General features: G+C 38.4%; 1 pseudogene across 1 annotated transcript; it reads right to left on the bottom strand.

Moving 5' to 3' along the window:
- Nucleotides 1-191: 191 nt before the first annotated feature.
- Nucleotides 192-21,157, bottom strand: LOC102743567 (small ribosomal subunit protein uS3 pseudogene; annotated as a pseudogene). Its single transcript, XR_004074888.2, has 3 exons — nt 21,003-21,157; nt 11,855-11,961; nt 192-2,157 (listed from the first exon to the last, which is right to left on the bottom strand). The product of XR_004074888.2 is annotated as a small ribosomal subunit protein uS3 pseudogene (transcript).
- Between the last annotated feature and the right edge of the window lie 63 nt (nt 21,158-21,220).

Raw genomic sequence — 21,220 nt, forward strand, 5'->3', positions numbered from 1 at the left:
TAAGATGAATTTTTAAAACCATAAAAACTCAGGTCAGTATGTACAACTGGGTATGGCAGTCCTTCAACAGTTTCAAACACCACATTTATTTACATACAGGTTAAATACTTTTTAAATTATATTAAAATATTAGAATCTGACTAGTATTAAAATTCAAAAATTTATATATCAAGAACTGAGAAAGATTTGGATGAAGTTGATTCAGTTCATTAGTTTATTCCACACATAAACATGGAGTGGCAGTGTTTGTAACATGGGAAAATAAATGCGTAGGAATCAAATCATATAATGCCTTAGTGAAGCTTACTCTTTAAAGAAACGTCTTAGATTATTTTGTGAACTGGAATTGAATTTTATAATATTAAATTTGACAAAATAGTAAATATTTACTACAAAGTAGTATAATTTTGGAATGATTACATGGAGGCTGGACGGCCTGCAAGATAGTTCTCTTCCCTTCCAGAACTTAGGGTACAGATAAGGATACAAACAGGTAAGACAATTGCTGTATATTGTGAGACAGGCTACCAGAGAAAGAGTACACATGCTAAGAGGAGAGAAGGCACTCAGGGAAGGCTTCCTAGAGAAAGTGATAGAGCCAAACATAGTCTGAACTGACCTGAGAAAGGGAGAAAAGGAGACAGAAGTGTTCCAGACCAAGGAAAGGTCATGTGCAAATGCTCAGGGCTAAGAAGGATTGGCTAGTTAAATTCCCCAAAAGCTGGACTACTTCTAATGTCCCAGGACATTCCACCATAACAGTAGTTGTACAAATTATATTGCAACCTCATCTTTCTGTGTTCCTTATCCCTGCTAAAAATGTAAACTCCTCCAATCTCTAAGAATCTCTAGTCCCCTGAACCAAACTACCACTGCTATGTGCCCCCTCAAACCGTTCTACAGTGCTGCAGAAACTTAAATTCCCAAATTTTACAACCTTCTTAGTAAACCCTCTTCCTTTTCAATGACCATTCATGCACTTCCTTGTCTAAAATGGAAAGTTACCCTGCAGCCCTCTCAACTGGAGGCCACTCAGCCTCCCACACCTCATTTTCTCAAGATCCAGAGGTGGCATCGAATCCTTAATACTCCCCACTGGCCTTCAGACCTGTTATTCCTCCAGTTAAAAGCCTAGCAACTTAATTGACCAGCTCCACTTCAGGAACTTAATTTCCATTCTATTTCAAACATGAACCATACTAAGGATTGTTTTACTTCTGAGGTTAGAGAACCAAACATTCCATTCTCCTAGATTCATTGGGAGGAATTATGCTGAATTATCTAAAAGGGAAAAGACACTCCAAAAGCTAGCATTCAAGTTTCTATAAGAGAAATTCCTAGAAATAGATTGTCTTTTTTTTTCTTCAAAGATTTTATTAAAGGTCTTTACATGGCAAAATCCAGACTCCAGATCCAGCTGCCAAGGAGACCCTGTTATCCTGTGGGTACTGGCTGCAGCATGGCAGACCACCCTGGATTCCCACCCTTCTCTTCCAAGATGGGGGTGGTAGGCAATATCTCATCTTTGGGTTCCACAATGCTCACATGACCAAGCAGGGGCTTCTTAGGGCCAATCTTACCACGTGAGTCCCCAGGAAGCATGATCTTCACTTTGATGCCTCAGCAGTATCAACATAGTAGTTAATAGGGTCCCCACTGTGAATCATCAGGCCATGCATAAACATCATGGATTTAGGAGTTTCCCAGACACCAAGATCTCACAGCCTTTGGCTCCACCCTTCATGATGAACCGCAGCACACTATAGCAAACGCTCTGCACAGCAAGTCCTCCTAGGAGTTTGTATTGGAGAGACTCTGCCCTAGTAATAGCACACAGACCTCTTGTGGCCACCTTTTCAGTTTAAAGTTCTACACTGTCCTCAGAGAAATCAAACCTCTTCTGAACCACAATGGTCAATTCCCATATCTGCTGGCCCTTCTCACCAAGAACATTCTGTGTTCTGGTGGCCAAGATAATGATTTTTGTCCTGGTCGGTGTAATTCAGACCTCAATCCCAGAGTAGCCATCTTCAGTCAGCTCCTGAGTGAGAAACTCGTTCAGTTCAGTTTTAAAGATGCCATTGGCAACAAACTTCCTCTTCTTGGAAATCTGCACCACCGTCTTGCTGCCATGGGCCACTGATAGAAATAGATTTTCTGAATAAAAAAATATAAACACATTTATATTTAATAAACATTGCCTAATTGCTCTCTAAAAATAGGCTGTACTAATATATATTATGACCAAGAGTGCATGAGAATTCTTTCCAAACCCCTGGCCATTAAGTATTAAAAATCATTTTTTTTTAACTTTTAATTTCTAAGTAGTTTTAGATTTATGAAAGAATGCACCAATAATACTGTTTGTATATACTCCTCACCCTGCTTCCACTAATGTCAATATTTTGCATAACCATGTTACATTTACAAAACTAAGAAATTAACATTAGTACAATATTATTAATTAAACCAGAAACTTTATTTGGATTTTACTAGTTCTCTCACTAATGTCCTCTTCTGTTCCAAGATCCAATCCAGAGGACCATGTTGCATTTAAATTAGCAATCTTTTTAACCTTTGTAATACATGAGTTAAAAGAAAAAAAAGACAAAAAGGAAAAAAGGAAGGAAGGAAAGAAACGGAGAAAGAGAGAAAAAAAAATTTTAAATAGCGAACTGCTTTTTTGATTTATATTTAATAAATGTGGAAGAAATTGCTAGTTGTTTCCCAATACCTATTATCCTTGTCTTCAAAAATAAAAGCCCCAGGGGCGCCTGGATGGCTCAGTCGTTAAGCGTCTGCCTTCAGCTCAGGTCATGATCTCAGGGTCCTGGGAACGAGCCTCTCATCCGGCTCCCTGCTCAGCAGGAAGCCTGCTTCTCTCTCTCCCACTCCCCCTGCTTGTGTTCCCTCTCTTGCTGAGTCTCTGTCAAGTAAATAAATAAAAATCTTTTTAAAAAAAAATAAATAAAAGCCCCAAATTTTAACTAGACACAAGTTTTTCTCTTTTTTGAAAAGATTTTATTTATTTATTTATCTGAGAGAGAGAAAAAGCTGGGAGAGGGGGAGGGGAGGAGCCCAGAGCCCAGCACAGGGCCCAATCTGGGCTTAATCTGATGACCCTGAGATCATGACCTGAGCCAAAATCAAGAGTCTGACACTTAACTGACTGAGCCACCCAGGTGCCCCACTAGACACAAGTTTTTCAAGAATAGCAACTATAGGGGCACCTGGGTGGCTCAGTCGTTAAGTGTCTACGTTCTGCTCAGGAAGCCTGCTTCTCCCTCTTCCACTCCCCCTGCTTGTGTTCTCTGTATCGCTGTGTGTCTCTCTCTGTCAAGTAAATAAATAAAATCTTAAAAAAAAAAATAGAGACTACATTTTCTAACTTTCTCGAAGTTATATGTGGTTACATAATTAAGTTCTGGCCAATGGGATGCTAGCTGAAAAGGTATGTACAATTTCCTCACTTTTCTGCCCTCTTTTTTTTTTTTTTTTCCTAATCATTGTGGTTAGAATTTCCAGTACACTGTTGAATAAAAGTAGTAAGGGTACAATTCCTTGTCTTGTTCTTGATCTTAGAAAGAAAGCTTTCAATCTTTCACTGTTTTAGTCTGATGTTACCTGTGGGTTTTCATAGATGCTTTTATTTCATAAAAGAATAACTTCTGGGCGCCTGGGTGGCTCAGTCATTAAGCGTCTGCCTTCAGCTCAGGTCATGATCCCAGGGTCCTGGGATCGAGCCCCACATCGGGCTTCCTGCTCGGCGGGAAGTCTGCTTCTCCCTCTCCCACTCCCCCTGTTTGTGTTCCCTCTCTCGCTGTCAAAAAATAAATAAAAAATCTTAAAAAAAAAAAAAAAAAGAATAACTTCTTTTCTGTTTCTAGTTTGCTGATTGTTTTCATTTTGAAAGAGTTTTGAGTTTTATTAAATGCTTTTTCTGTATATATCGGAACAATCATGTGGTTTTTTTATACTTTTGTAATTTTGTCAGTATGGTGTAGTACATTGATTTTCATGTTGAACCAACCTTGCATTACTGGTACAAATTCCATTTAGTCATGGTGTATATGTTACTGGATTCAGTTTTGCTAGTATTTTGTTGAGTATTATTGCTTCTATGTTCATAAGGGATGTTGCTTTGCTACTATTTTTCTGTCATATAAAGAATCTTCATTGTTTATGAACTGCTATATTAGCATCTCCTATAATATTTTTCTATGTGTCTTGAAGGCACATATTATAAATTACTGTGAGCATTCTTAACTCAGAAAAATTTGAATCTCCTAATGATATGCCATCTTCTTGTTAAAATACTTGTGTTATATAATCCCGCATGCTTTTCTTTTTATTCTCTATTCGATTCAAGGTATCCATGCATTAGTACACATATTAGGAGAATAATTATTTCCTAATAGTTGCAACCACAGACAGCCTTAATGTAGTATTTTGTCAAAGAATACTCTTAATGTTCACAATTCTCTCCAACTAATCAAGCTGAACATGACTGTACAAGTATCATCAACAACAAGTATAAAAAGCAGATTTATATTTAGATATGGTCCTTCAAACTACTCCTACAAAAGGTGGTGAAGTAAGCGGCATAGTGTTATATGGACACTTGCTATATGAAAAAGAATCAAACTGAAAAAAGACAGCAAACAGAGTCTGCAGACCTGAATTTGAGTCCAAGCTTTGCCATTGAATTTCTGTTTGACCTTCAAAAGGCAATTTGAACTCTTTGAGCCTCTGATTCTTCATTTAGAATCTGGGCATGATAATAATAACCTCTCTAGTTAAATGAGAAGTTTTAAGAAGCAGATGACAAAGGACTCTATCTCCAAAATTACTCCAGAAAAATGGGAGAAAAAAAAAACAAAACAAAACCCAAGAACATGCAATGCACATAATGATGTAAAAAGAAAAGAGAAAAAAGTTATAATTAAATATGAATAATTATTGATAATGAAATTGTGAAATTTAATACAATTATTAAGCAAGGATAGGTAACCAGAAGAGCCATAATTCTAAAAGATTATAACCAAATCCAAGAGATTTGGAGGTAAAAAGATGGGAAGCATGGGGAAAGCAAAATAAGAGAAATGAAAACAAAAATTGAATTGTCTTATATGGTTCAAGGGAGAAGCTGTAGATCCTGATTAATTTTTTTAATCCAGGAAAGTACAAATCAGTTTGTTATAAATCTAAGGATAATATATCTGGTTCACAAAGGGTAGTTGAACACATGAATTACCTTTCTACCCTCCCCAAATTTCACTGAAGTCACATAATAAATATAAAAATAGAAATAAGACCGTAAAACCATAGTACTGTTATAAACCAAGGAGGAGTGTCACCAACAAACTTTTGAAGGCTATTGAGGAATTTTGATAGTTACAGAGGTAGGCTCAGATTGCCAACAAAACCCACCAAACTAAGAAGCTAATAATTTCATCCAGGTGAAAAAGGAGTTACTGAAGTGAGATTTTCCTACAAAGTGCCTGCATATCCCTCAGATGAGAGATAATAAGGCCTGTAAAAAGGGCCAAGACTAGGACAACAGTCTGGATGATTCATTAAAAGGAAAAAGTCACACAACAATCCTGTTTTCAGCTTTCTCTCTGAAAAAAAGTTCAAGTTCAGTTCTATTAAGTGGGAAGTCTGACTCCAGAAATTTTCAGAATGGGCACTAGGTTATAAGAGAACGAATGATAGTGAGCCCAGTGATGATCAACTGCCACAAGAAATAGAAAAATCTAGCATTATAAACTACTCATAAGCCATAAAGGACAGCCTACTCATTCACATGCACCCTCCCGTACCACCAACCTTCTTCCCACCCACTATAACCATTGAAGCAAGGATGTCTATAAGCAGAACCTGCATTCATTATTTGCCAGGTGAACAGGGCTTCTTATTTAGGCAAGGTATATAAATTTTGGCTACCAATACCATGCAATCCATGTAAAAAGACATATATAGGCAACCAAGTTTCATTAAATATTAAAGTAAAACTAACAACATGAGAGGAACTGAAGTTTTAAAAATCTTTAAAACAATTATATAATTCAGATATATCAGGGATCCTATGTACATCATGAGAATTTAGAAGGTAAAAGGGAGGCCAAGGCCATCTACTTTTAGCTGCAGCAGCACCAAAACAAGCTCCATAAACTGTGAAGGTAGAATCCACATTCTGGCATCTACTCACTAGCTTCAAAGGTATAAGGTTATGTTGGAGGAACAGTTCTGGAAAAGGTTAGCGGCAATAGCTGCACTCATTTTCTGACTTCTAGATCACAGCTACAAGTGTATGATCTTCAAACTAAAAGTCTCATTGGATCCCTGACTTTCATTCCTCCAGCCTTTCAAATGACTTCATATGCACCAACTTTCTTTTCAGCGTAACATACTTAGAGTGGTTTCTGTTTCCTCTACTGAAACCTTGTCTGATACAGTGTTTAGTGCAGAAAGGTGTTCAGAAAATAAATAAATAAAACCTCAAAATGGGAATTTAAGATTTATTATTTAACTTGGTGTGGGTCAAAAGACAGTGGTGATTTTATTACCAGTGGAAAATAAGATATTGGCAAGCCAAGGCATGCATGATAAAAGAGTTACTTATATTATCACATGTGATCACCTGGAATAAGGTGCCTGTTGAAGGCCAGCTTTTTGTAGCAAGTATTTGTTTTGATAGAATGCTAAGATGAAAACAAGAAATATTTAACTGCCTTGGAACCAGCACAAGCCAGCAGCTAGCCATCATTTACAATCCTTTAAGGATATTCCCTGCAGAGAGTCCATAGCTCATATCATCTCGCCATAATTAATATTTTCAGAGGGGCGCCTGGGTGGCTCAGTCGTTAAGCGTCTGCCTTTGGCTCAGGTCATGATCCCAGGATCCTGGGATTGAGCCCTGCATTGGGCTCCCTGCTCAGCGGGAAGCCTGCTTCTCCCTCTCCCACTCCCCCTGCTTGTGTTCCCTCTCTAGCTGTGTCTCTCTCTGTCAAATAAATAAATAAAATCTTTAAAAAAAAATTAATATCTTCAGAGATATTCAAGAGAAAACAATATTGATGAAGAAAAGATTGTGCTCAAATTTCTGAACTTCAAGAGAATTCTAAATGTTCCTTTAGAGAAAAGACAGAATATCTACAAAGGAATAGGAATCAGGTTCAAGTCAGAATTCTTAACTACAACTTTGGATGTCTGGGAACTTCTAAAATTCTTTCAGTGTTGGGGTACCTGGGTGGCTCAGTTGTTGGGCATCTGCCTTCAGCTGAGGTCATGATCCCAGCATCCTGGGATGGAGCCCCACATCAGGCTCCCTGCTCAGCGGGAAGCCTGCTTCTCCCTCTCCCACTCCCCCTGCTTGTGTTCCCTCTCTTGCCGTGTCTTTCTCTGTCAAGTAAATAAATAAAATCTTAAAAATAAATAAATAAATAAATAAATAAATAAAATTCTTTCAATGTTTTGTAATAAAGGGTTCACTGATAATCATCCTTTTCAAATTATGTAAAATATATTGACTACAGTATTTTCTTAAAGTATTTAGGCAGCAAAAATCTACTCTAGTATTACATGAATAAAATCTTTCTACATATTTAACAAATGAATAATATTGAAAAGAATTTCAGTTAGTTTCTCACAGCTAGTATGTATATATAGTACAAAAATTTTAAATGCACAGAAGAGTATCATGAAAATAAATTATCATCTTATCTTTGTACCTTAGCCAGTCAATCATCTCTCTTGATATAACAAGATTACTTTTTTAGAAAAGGTGCTTGGGGTGCCTGGGTGGCTCAGTTGGTTAAACATCTGACTATTGGTTTTGGCTCAGGTCATGATCTGCTAGAGACTGACCCCATTAGAGTCTGCTTCCTCTTTCCCTCTCCCTCTGTCCTTCCCCCTGGTCTGCTCTCTCTCTCTCTCTCTCTCACTAAAATAAATAAATAAACCTTTAAAAAACTAAAAACTAAAAAACCTGCTTAGCTCAGGACGTAGTTTTTATAATGGCTTTATTGAGATATAATTCCCATACCATAAAACTTACCCTTTTGTGGTGTAAAATTCAGTTTTTAGCATATTCAAAAGTTGTACAATGATTACCACTATCTAATTCGAGAACATTTACTTACACCAGAAAGAAATCTCATACTCATTAGCAGTTACTTCACATTTCCCCTATTCCTAGTCCCTGGCAATCAATAATTGACTTTCTGTCTCTATGGATTTGCCTATTGTAGATATTTCATATAAATGCAATAAAAATGTCGGTCTCATGTGTCTGGATTCTTTAATCAAGCACAGTGTTTTCATGATTCATTCACATAGTAACATAGCTTTTTTATTTTTATTTATTTATTTATTTTTTAAGATTTTATTTATCCATTTGACAGAGAGACAAAGCGAGAGAAGGAACACAAGCAGGGGGAGTGGGAGAGGGAGAAGCAGGCCTCCCGCTGAGCAGGGAGCCCAATGTGGGGCTCGATCCCAGAACCCTGGGATCATGACCTGAGCCGAAGGCAGACGCTTAATGACTGAACCACCCAGGAGCGCCGTAACTTAGCTTTTTTATTTTTATTTTTATTTATTTATTTATTTTTAAAAGATTTTATTTATTTATTTGACAGAGAGAGAGACAGCGAGAGAGGGAATACAAGCAGGGGGAGTGGGAGACGAAGAAGCAGGCTTCCTGCTGAGCAGGGAGCCCGATGCGGGGCTCAATTCCAGGACCCTGGGATCATGACCTGAGCTGAAGGCAGACGCTTAACAACTGAGCCACCCAGGCGCCCCATAACTTAGCTTTTTAAAAACTAACATGATACCGTGAAATTTTATCAGTATTTGTTCTGTATGAAGAAAAAATAAAAGTAAGAGGTGAGTACTTCAATATTTGCTATAATAGCTGTTTATTAGACAGATCTCTTAGACAAGCTAAGGTATTTAATTATTTTTCGGTGCATATGAATGGCAGTCTTAGGAGCTGTGTTTCACAAGGGGCAAGTCCCAAGAAAGCAAAGCAGATGGGCAAAGACAGCATCAGTGAAGCAACATCATAAAATGTACAATATTGGATGTTAGACAAATAAGATTAGTAGAGACAAGTTTCAGGTCATCAACTCAAAAGCTGCAGAGAAGCTTTCAAACAAACAAAAATGCACAAATGACACCTTCTGTTCTTTTCTTTAATCCATCAGATCTTTAAGTGACAATCATAAGCAAACTCCCTAACATTGTTCTAAATCTAAACAATTCAGTTTAAAGAAATTATTGGAAAATATAACAGAGAAAAGTGAAAAATAAACAACTGTACAGATCAAAGGATCATCAAGAAGCAAACATCTTTCCAAACACCACGTAAAGGGGCACCTGGGTGGCTCAGCCGGTTAAGTGTCTGCCTATTTTAAAATTTTATATAAATGGACTCACACAATGTTGTTTTGTTTCTGATTTCTTTGAACAATTTGTTTTTGTAAGAATCATTTATGTTGTTGTGTGTACTTGTAGTTCATTTGCAATATGGAATCACATGCTTGAATGTACTACATTTATTTATTCATTTGCCCTTGATAAACATTTTTGCTCTTTCCAGTTCAAAACTATTATAAATAATGATTCTATATGCATTCTTGTTTGTGTCTCTCGATGCACATAAGCACACATTACTGTTGGGTTTATATTTCAGAGTGAAATTACTGGATCGTATAATATTCAAATATTCGATTTTGGTACAAAAAGTGAAGCAGATTTTCAAAGTGTAGTAAATTTAAACTCTCATCAGCAATGTATTTAGGTCTGTTTTTCTTCTCTTCTATAGGATACTTAACGAGAGTTTTGCATCTTTAGTTTGATATCCTACATCAGATTTGAAACAATCTTTGTTATTTTTTTTTTTTTAAGATTTTATTTATTTATTTATTTGACAGAGAGAGACACAGCGAGAGAGGGAACACAAGCAGGGGGAGTGGGAGAGGGAGAAGCAGGCCCCCCACGGAGCAGGGAGCCCAAAGCGGGACCGATCCCAGGACCCCGGGACCATGACCTGAGCCGAAGGCAGACGCTTAACAACTGAGCCACCCAGGCACCCTGAAACAATCTTTGTTATTATATCTCCAATTTTTTTGCCTTAAAATCTTAGTCTTCTTCAGGACTTCAATTTCATGTATCTTGGATGCTCTCTATCGCGTATGTCTCTTGCACTATCTCCATTTTGCTTAACAGTTACTTCTTTATTCTTTTCCTCTTGCATTTTACTATAAGTAGCAAGGAGAAACGAGGCTGTACCTTTAACACTTTACTTGGAAATCTCCTCAGCTAAATATCCAAATTCATCATTGACAAGTTCTACTTTATACCCAACAAAAGGACACAATTTAGCCAAGTTGTCTGCCACTTATAACAAAGATCACCTTTCTTCCAATGGCCAGTAACATTGGCCTCATTTCTTTCTGTCACCAGAAGCACCTTTAATATTTATAATTCTACCAATATTCTATTCATGACAATATGAGTATTCTCTAAGATGACAGAAGCTTTCTCTACTGTGTTCTCATTTCCAACAGAACCATCATCAGAACTGCCTTTGATGTCTATATTTCTATGAATTGTCTCTTCAAGGCAATCTAGGATTTTTCTATCATGCACTTCAAAATTCTTCCAGCCTCTACCCCATTACCCAATTCCAAAGGAATTTCCTCTTTTTTAGGTATTTGTTATAGGAGCAACTCACTTCTGGTACCAAAATCTGCCTAAGTTTTTGAAGTTTACCACAAAAATTATTATAATTGGGTGGCTTAAAACAGTAGGAATTTATTTTCTCACAGTTCTGGGGGCCAGAAATCTGAAATCAAGGTGTTGACAGGGCCACAATTCCTCCAAAAACTGTAGGGGAGAATCTTTCCCTGCCTCTTCCAGTTCCTAGTGGCTCCTGGTGTTCCTGGGCTTGTGGTAGCATAACTCCAATCTGTGTCTCTGTTTTAACATGGACTTCTGTGTGTGTCTATGTCTTCCCTTCTTTTCTTATAAGAAAATCAGTCATTGGATTTAGGGCCTATTCTAATTAAGTATGACCTTAACTAATTACATCTACAATGACCGTAATTCCAAATAACTTCACATTCTGAGGTTCCAGGTGTTCACAAATAATGTCAGTGGACATTATTCAACCCTCCACACTCTTCAGTGTCTTTGAACAGAAAAAGAGTCTGCATTGTCTGAATGATGTAATCTGCCAACTAAAATCAACTAATTTTAACTAATATTTCACTAGGGCCCCACATTTTGAGGGATCTGATATTTCTTTGATGAAACTGTTATTAGACTGGTTGGAATTAAAGGAAATATGCGTGGACTCTTCTTGTCAAATTTTATTATGAGGTTAATGCTTATTTTGTAATGTGAATTTTGAAGCTTCCTTTTTCAAAGATATGGGACAAATTTAATAGCATGAGAATTATCTATACCTTGAAGGTTTGGTAGGTATTATGGACTGAATGATCGTGTGCCCCCCCACCTTTATATGTTGAAGCCCTACCCTGCAATATGACAGTATTTGGAGATAGGGCCTTTGAGAGGTAATTAGGTGTAGATGAGATCATGAGGGTGGAGTCCCCATGATGGGATTAGTATCTTCATAAGAAAAAGAGAGGCCAGAGCTCTCTCTCTCTCTCTGCCAAGTGAGGATGGCCTCCATCTGCAAGCCCGGAAGAGGGTTCTCACCAGGGACCAAGTCTGCTGGCACCTTAATTTTGGACCAGTGAATGCTTTCCATATCTATAGCTGTTATGAAAAACCAACAAAAGTAATTTGCTTTCTGTAGATGAGTAACACACTTTGACTGTCTTACCTTATGGATACATCAACTCTGCAGCCCTATTACAGGTTCCCAGATCATCTCTATTCCACAGAAATTCATTTTGGTCAGTTACATTGATGGCATCATGGTAACTGGACCTAGTAAGAAAGAAGTAACAACTACTTAGGACATAGGTAAGCCACAGTCGGTTAAGCGGCTGCCTTCGGCTCGGGTCATGATCCCAGGGTCCTGGGATCGAGCCCCACGTCAGGCTCCCTGCTCAGTGGAGAGCTTGCTTCTTCCTCTCCCTCTCCCTGCTGTTCTGCCTACTTGTGCTCTCTCTCTCTCTCTGTCAAATAAATAAAATCTTAAAAAAAAAAAAAAAAAAAAGGACATAGGTAAGCCAGATGGTAGGAGGTAAATCTGACCAAAAATCAGGTTTCTGCCACCTCAGTGAAATTTCTAGGGTTCCAGTGGTCTGGGACATGTCAACATAGCTCTTTGAAAGTAAAGGACAGATTATTGCATTTGGCTCCTCTTATCACAAAGATGCTTTCTACTCTGTGGGCCTCTTTGAATTTTGGAGGCAACAATTACCTCATCTGTGTATGCTACCCTGATCCATTTACTGAGCAACCTGAAAAGTTGCTAGTTTTGGGCAGGGTCCTGCAACAGGTCTGGGCTCCCATGCAAATTTTTTTTTTTTTTTTTTAGATTTTATTTATTTGTCAGAGAGAGAGAGCGCTCTTGCTCAAGAGCAGGGGGAGGGGCAGAGGGAGAAGCAGGCTCTCCACTGAGCAAGGAGCCCGATGCAGGACTTGATCCCAGGACCCTGGGATCACAACCCGAGTCAAAGGCAGATGCCTAACCGACTGAGCCACCCAGGCATCCCCCATGCAAATTGTTCTTAACCTGAGATGTATAACCTAGCAGATCTGTTGGTGCTGGAAGCAAATTACCATGTTACCTCAGTTATCTATCATGAACTGGGTCTTATCTGACGAACAAAGCTATAAGATTGAATATACACTGCAGCATTTCACCACCAAATGGAAACCATCACCAGATGGATTTGAGCAGGTCCTGAAAGCCTAAGTTGCATGCCCATGTTCAATACTCCCCTCTCAACCTGAACCTATGGTATGGAGCATTACCTATGGCCAATTAACTAAGAAAGATATATTTGAACCTGTTTTACAGATGGTTCTGTATAAAATGCTATCAATATTCCAAAGTAGACAGCTGTAGCACTATAATCCCACTCTGGATTGACTCTGAAGGACAGCAATGAGAGACAATATGGAAGTGGTTCTTACCTTCTGTAGTGATCCACTAGTAAAATTATGACTTACCATCCCTGCAACTGTAGCTTTGCTGGTCTGGAAGTCATAATTTCAAGGAAAGAAAACTCTATTACTCTATCAGCTTGGGTGGTTGATTTTGATTAGCAAGGGGAAATTGGAATTCTACAATTCAATGAAGGCAAGGAGGAATATGTCTATAATGCATGGAGCATCTCTTAGTTTTCCTTTTCTTGTCAAATTCCTCCTTTAGTTTCTATATTCTTGAACTAGATTTATATCTAATTCCGTGACAAAGGGTTCTAGAAATAAGGTCTCTCTGTCCTCATGGGTTCCACCTGTCCCCACAGGTTCTAATATATCTTTGCTTCTGACTTCATGTTCCTCTTCCCTTACTGCCTCCCCTGTTGACTTCAGACTGCAATAAGATATTGCTCCCACAATTGCATAATGTCAATTCCTTGTAATAAATTCCATATTATGTATGTATATTTCCTAGAAGATCTGTTTCTCTGGCTAAACCCTGACTGGTATAAAATATTTATCTGCCTCCATTTCTGACTTGATCTAACTTTGCTGTTCTGATTCCTCCTTCCTGGCCTGGTCCCCATTTTGTTCATGTTCTTTAGGATTTTAGCATTAATGCTCTTCTCTCATTACACTTTCTTTCACACATATTCTTCATGGACAAGCTCATCAGTTCCCAATAACTGTCACTTATATCCCCTTTCCTCTTAAATTGTACCTCTAGACCAAACTTCTCTCTGAGCTGAAGAGTGATGTTTTGCCAGCCTTCAGAACATCTCTAATTGGATATTTTGGAGGTATACCAGACTTAACATTTCCAAAGATGAATTTATATTCTTGATCTTGGTTGGGACACTATATATCAAGTAGCCTAACTCATTTATCAGTGTCTATTGTAGCACTTATCAGAAAGCTTTGTAATAATGATACCCCTAGCCCCACTAGACTTGAAGATGTTGAAGAAAGACAGCAACGTGTTATTCTTCTTATCCTAAGCACTCAGCATGAGGAGCAATATATAGTGGGCACTTAATATATGTTTAATGAAGGAATGGATGAATGAATGGATTCATAGAGAAGACAAATTTCAGAGAGATAATAAATAACAACAGAAGAGTAATTTCTTCAACAAATTTCTAATTTGAAGATCTAGGTGTATAGTATAATTTTCCAAAAATTGTAAATATGCAGTTTTCCTAAAATATTGTTTAACCAGAAGGTTTCAGTGAAAATGAGTGTATTTCAAATTGTTAGATTTTTGGGGTTCCTGGGTGGCTTAGCCGGTTAAATGTCAAGACTCTTGATCTCAGCTCAGGTCATGATCTCAGGGTTGTGGGATCCAGCCCCAGTTAGGCTCCACACTCAGCTGGCAGTCGGCTTGAGATTCTCTCCTTCTCCCTCTACCCCTCTACCTGCTTGTGTGCTCTATCGCTTTCAAATAAATAAATAAATCTTAAATAAATAAATAAATAAGCAAAGTTTCTTTGCTTTTTAGTATTCATTGAATTTTGTACATAAAGTTCTTCAGGTATTTAATTTAAATTAATGACAGTATGTGAAGCTTTGAGATTTACAACAGTGGAAGTAAACTTTCACAGACGAAAATATGTTCTAATTTTTCTAATAGAAATTTTATAATTAAATACAGTTTATGCTAAGTAACCACAATACTAGTGGAAGAACATATTTATTTTTAGATTAAGGATAGCTGCAGAATCTTCATTAACAAGTGAAGGTATAATTTGTATTTGCGTTATCAGAAAAACAACTACAGTTGTCAATATATCTGCTAGAAAAATAATTAAATGCCCAAATGCAAACAGTAAAACATAAGATTCTGCCTTCAGTTGCATTATCATATTCCACGGCTCACTTATCAAATTATTCCTCTCTAAAGAAGCCATTTCTTTACTGTCACACATTAATAACACATAATCACTATACCTTCCAGAATTTTCTAGGCTTGAATTTTCAGAGAAACTCTGCAAGAGAAATCACCTTTGGGGTGTGCTATTGATATACTCTTAGTTTTTAGACCTATTCATAGTACAACTTACATTTAATTTAGAAAACTCCTATTTATACATTTTTGTATTTTAAAATTATTCACAAAATTAAATCAAACAATGGAACAAGAAATCTAGAGGACACAAGTCTCAGAGTAAAATGGTAAAAAACAGCTCCAATTAATTTATTAAGATATTATTGCAGGATTTTTTTTCCCCCGCCTGGTGCCAGCAGTTCTTGGTCATGCTGCTTCGAAGAATGAAGAGGTAGACCAGACAGAGTGGTGGGCAACAAAGTAAGGTTTATTGAGTGATAGCAAAGTGATAGTACAAAGCTCCTGAGGAGGGAGGGGACCCAGAAGGGGTTGCCGCAGTTTTTTTCTTTTTTTGAAGATTTTATTTATTTGAGAGAGAGAGAGAGAGAGGATGAGAGGGAGAGAGATCATGAGCAGGAGGGAGGGGTAGAGGGAGAAGCCGACTCCCCCCAGAGCAGGGAGCCGGACATAGGACTCAATCCCAGGACTCTCGGATCATGACTTGAGCCGAAGGCAGATGCTTAACCGACTGAGCCACCCAGGTGCCGGCTACCGGGAGTTTCTAAGTCTAGGGGTTTTTATGGGCTTTGTTAGCGGGCTGTTTTAATCTGATTAACCCTCCCTTTCCTGTCATCCAATCAGATTTTTGTCACCTATCTATAATATGGGAAAGGGTGGAAGACTCCTTCCAGGATAGTGTAAAATCCTTTTAAGGGTGGTTTTCTCTTAGGGTGGGGGCCCCTTGTCCCTGCCTGCCTACCTTCCAACTATCCTTCATCATTATGTCTTGTAGTTGTTTTATCCTGTGTTTAGACACAAAGCTTTTATGAATCCTCACTACCTAAAGGATCAAGTTACAAATCTAAAATTCTCAAAAATCTGGGTTAACCTTTTCTGGTTCATTTTCTAGAACCCCTCCCTATGCAATCTAAGCTTCCAACACACTGAATTCATCCCAATTTCTTATACATATTATGCACTTACACTATGTATTTTTCTTTCTTCCGCCTTATTTCACCCATATGGAATGCAAATCTTCCTCTTTTTTGGCCTGATCATTCCACAAAGATCATAGTCTTCATTAAGTTCTTCATAGGCCCCAAAGTCTTATTTCCTTCTGTTTTATCAGTATTTTTACTTTTGCATGCTTATTGCTCAGATCAAGTCATCTGACAAAGCTTATCAACAGGGAAATAAAAGACAATCTTTTCCCAGTAAGGACATTAAATATTTGTGATCAAAAAGACAATCTACCACAGTGGCCCTTCTGATTACAATCATTCAGATCTTTCTCCTTTCCTCTTTCACCCTCCTCACCAAGGGAAATTACCTAAAAGTCCTATACTGTCATTATTTCCAACTCAAAGCCCATGATCTATGAGTGATGCTGTAGTCTCTGTTCTAGGTATGTCTCCTCTTAATTTGGAGACCTATGAAATAGGCAAGTTAAGTTATTTGCCCCACAACACACAAAATGCAGTGGTGGAACAGGGACTGGATAACCACCATGAATGATCCCATTCAGAAAAAGAAAGAATGGGCGGCACACACCGGTCCTGAAATCTCACAAAGTAGAAGTTGCTGCTGACTGAAAGTGCGGAATATTGAGTAGGTCCTGAATTTGCTATTTGGAGGTTAGTTCTAGTCTGGTCTTCTCTGTGGCTCCTGTTTCACCTTTTGGGAAGTCTTGCCCTAGATCTATCTAAAGGGGGCATTAGAGAATAGGCTCTTGGGCGCCTGGGTGGCTCAGATGGTTAACCGTCTGCCTTCGGCTCAAGTCATGATCTCAGTGTCCTGGGATACAGTCCCATGTCCTGCTCTCTGCTCAGCAGGGAATCTGCCTCTCCCTCTGTGCTCATGTGCTCTTTCTCTCTAAGAAATAAATCAATAAAATATTTTTAAAAAAGAGAGAGGAATAGGCTCTCCTTGGAGGATGAGTATATCTCTCAACCTGCTTTTCATCTCCAGAACACTGGGAGTCCAAGTGTCATTTTACATCTCAATTAGTCACAGTGTCTTTAACCAAATCTGATGTTTTTTTTTTTTAAATCAGTACTTAGTCTATGTTTCTTTTATTTGATTCCAGTCAACTCTATCCATCAATGGCTATACTCACATTTCTTTTTAGTGTATACCTTTAGTATACCTCCTTCTTTCTTGAGATTTAATTTTAGTTACCTTGATCCTGCCAGGCTTTGGTGAGAGAGCTACACCCTTATCTCTTTGTCCAGACTTTCAAACTGTTTAGTTGAGAGACTTTACTAAGACACCTTAATTTATTGAGATGTTTCAATAAAGGTGTGATGGCTACATTCATGATTGGGTCACTCTCTTGAGATTTTTAATTGATCTTTTTGATTAAACATCAATCTCCATTTTATCTTGTACAGCTGAAGATAAGTATCAGCCATATCTTCTAACTCTGCAAGTCTCTAAATTTCTGGATGCTCCATTCCCTGTCATTGAAGCTTGCAAACGGACCAATTATTTTCTGAGTCCATCTCTATATTGTATTACCTTGTCAACTGTTGCCAATAGTAGCGGACACATGTAGCTTACATACCCTTTGCCTGCCATTTCACTGAAACCTATGAATTTATGAGGGACATTAACTGCCTTCCATTGAGAACAATTTCATCAAATGTTCCAACACTGTATAACATAATTGCTATCCTTCCAGCTTCTGGTAACAGTTATCTTGTGACCTGTTGCTGGGACCTGAATCCAATGCCAGATATTTTAGGATTTTTATTATGGTAATATACCACCACACTTTCAGTGCCAAATTCTTTATTAGAGTAAGCTAAGTTAGGCTGCAGTAACAAACCACTCTTAAATCTGGTGACTTACAGCAATAAAGGCTTATTTCTAATTCTCAATACATGTTCATTGTAGGTCAACAATGTCTCTGCTCCAAGTAATTTTCACCCTGACACCCAAACCTCTATCTAGAACACTGCTGATCTTGTGGCAAAGAGAAAATAAAAAACATGGCACATATCGGATATTAAAGCTTCTGCATGACACAGGTTACGTTTCACATTTCATTTGCTAATAAAGCAAGTCATCTTATCAAGCCTGACATGGAGGCAAGTGAGTGATAATCCCCTTCCAGGGGCAGGCAACAGGTATTTGTATACAATATAATCTACCACACATACAAAAACCACTTCTAAAACTAAAATGTATTTTTACAATATGCATCCTCTACTATGGCTTCTTTTCCTTGATTGTCTCTTCTATTCTTCCAATCCCTGCTTAAAATATAGGTCACAGACTCTTTCCCCTAACTTTAATATGCATAATTCAAACTTTTATAATTTGACATTCTGGTTAATATTTAATGAAATTTATATTCTGAAACCCTGCTTTGTTAACATTTCCAAAGGCATCACTTGACTACCTGTATTATTCTTACTGCTAGAAATTAGGTCAATAACCAAAAGGTAAGCCTTTGGATTTTACTTTCTTATCAACAGTGATATTCCTGTATACCTAATCACTTATTTTAGTATCATTTGTTATCATTAAAAATAAAATATTACTAGAAGAAATCTTCCTTCTAATTTCTTTACTTTCACCTGCACTTACTGCTGTTAGGTTTCTGTGTTCACTTTTAAGTATTTTCCATGATCTTTGTGCCGATTTTTAAAAATATAGCCACATTCCTCACCATCATCTGTAAAGTCAATGTCAGAGTCCTTTACAACCTCCCTGATCTCATTTTCTTCTCTCCTTTGATATGGCTTGGCCACACTGGCCTTGGGTTTTGTTTTGTTTTTCAATCTCAAAACCATTTCTCTTGAAAATAGAACATTCTTCACCTATATTGTCACCAGGTTACCACCTTATTTAAGTGTGGTAACCTTAATTTATTTAGATATTATGGCTAAATTTATTTATTTACCTCCTCAGCGGGACCTTCCTTATCTACTTTCACTTAAGTAATCTTCTTTTCTCCACTCCCGCATGTCCTTCTCTCATTATCATATTTTATTGGTTTATCATGATCTAAAGTTATCTTGTTTATTTATGTGTGTATTCCCAACTTCCATGTAATCTCCGTTAGGATAGAACAATGTTTGCATTCACTGCTTTCTCCCAAGTTAGAACAGGGCCTGGTGCTGAGTAGGTACTTAATGCAAGATTTACTGAATGAATTATAAAGACACCATCTTTCCAAGCTTCATGATATATCATCTTAATAATCACCACTTATTTATTTTTTATTTCTTGCTGAACTTATCTCCTCTTCCAAACATTGCATGTTGGAATTCCTCACCTCCATGTCTTTTGTCTCTCTTCTTACCTTCTACCTTCTCTCCCTAAGCAATCTCATTCAGTCATATGGCTTCATTTCCCATGAATAAACTGAGTCCTAACTATATTTTTCTAGTCTAGATCTCTCTTCTGCCCTTACAGAGCTCTACTTGTATTTTACATAAATACATATCCCATCATTCTCTATTGTTCCTTCTCTCAGTAATTGGCATCAACATCCAAACAGCCAGTCAAAACTGAACCTCTGAAATTATCCTGGGCTTCTTCTCCTCACTTCCTCACATTCGACCAATGTCTGGAATCCTTTCTACATCATCACATTGCCCACACTAGTCCAATCTACTATTATCTCTCGCAAGGACTACTACAGTGCCCCATGATCCGTCTACTCCCCTTTCATGCTTATGTCCTCTAATCCATTCTTCATAGACAAAGCAATCATTTACAACCACAGCAACTTTTTTTTTTTTTATAACTTACTAATGCTCTCAGCATAAAACCCTTGATGTGTAAGTGGTCACTGGCCCAGTAGATCTGATCCCCACCCTGCTCTCCCTTCAAGTTGCAACCGTACCAGACCTCCTTCAGCTCTTCAAAAGGATCTCTCCAGTTTCAGCCTGTCACACTTACTACCACTATTTTGTACACCTGCGTCACCCGTTCTGACTTGGTTAATGTTTACTTCTCCTTTAGGTCTAACGTTGCTTTTTCGGAGGAGCCTTTTCCTAGTCTTTGCAGTCCCAGTCACTGGTGTGATGATTCGATTAATGCTTTACGTAGGAGATTGGAGAGGGTTCAGATTGTCCGGAGACCCCTGAAGCCTGTCCCATATTACGACTTTCAGATTAAAAAAAATAATAAAAACAACAGATAAATGAAAATTGTGTTAGAATACTGTAAGGTATGTGTAAGCACAGGGGCACTCAAAACACATTTTTTTTTTAAAGATTTTATTTATTTATTCATGAGAGACAGAGAAAGAGAGGCAGAGGGAGAAGCAGACTCCCAAGGAGCAGAGAGCCCGATGCGGGACTCGATCCCAGGATGCTGGGATCCCAGGATGCTGGGATCATTAAACACATTTTAAGAATGCAATTTTGGGGGCGCCTGGGTGGCTCAGTTGGTCAGGCGTCTGCCTTCGGCTCAGGTCATGATCCCGGAGTCCTAGGTCATGATCCCGGAGTCCTAGGTCATGATCCCGGAGTCCCAGGATCGAGTCCCCCATCGGGCTCCCCGCTCAGCGGGGAGCCTGCTTCTCCCTCTGACCCTCTCCCCTCTCATGCCGTTTCTCTCTCGCTCGCTCTTAAATAAATAAATAAATAAATAAATAAATAAATAAATAAAACCTTTTAAAAAAAATGCAATTTTGGGTCCCGGGACAGGGTACAAGGGTATGGCACTGAACATTAAATCCAGAGCCCGGACCTGGAGATTTAGAGATTACGTTGAGAGGCCATCTTCAAGTCATTTACTAGTTTTTAACTTCTGCCCATAAGCGACAGTCTAAGACAGGAAGCAGCTGCAGTCCTCTTAAACCGCAGTCGCTGACCTTAGTAGCAAGAGACTCGACCCCGCTCTCCAGGCGTCAGACGCTCAGCAGCCGTAGGTGCCGCGTAGCTCCCTCAGCACCCGTCACCGCCGGCAAGCGCGCGCCCAGCACGCGCGCCCTCAGCGCCTTAGAGCGCGCGGACAGGCTTGCAGGCGCCTCCCAAGAAGACCCACCCATTCCATTTCTCAACGCGAGTCCTCCCGAGAAAGTGCCTGTCT

The sequence above is a fragment of the Leptonychotes weddellii genome, chromosome 12, assembly GCF_054177405.1.
Source record: "Leptonychotes weddellii isolate Sample4059 chromosome 12, ASM5417740v2, whole genome shotgun sequence".
NCBI classification, from domain to species: Eukaryota; Metazoa; Chordata; class Mammalia; order Carnivora; family Phocidae; genus Leptonychotes; species Leptonychotes weddellii.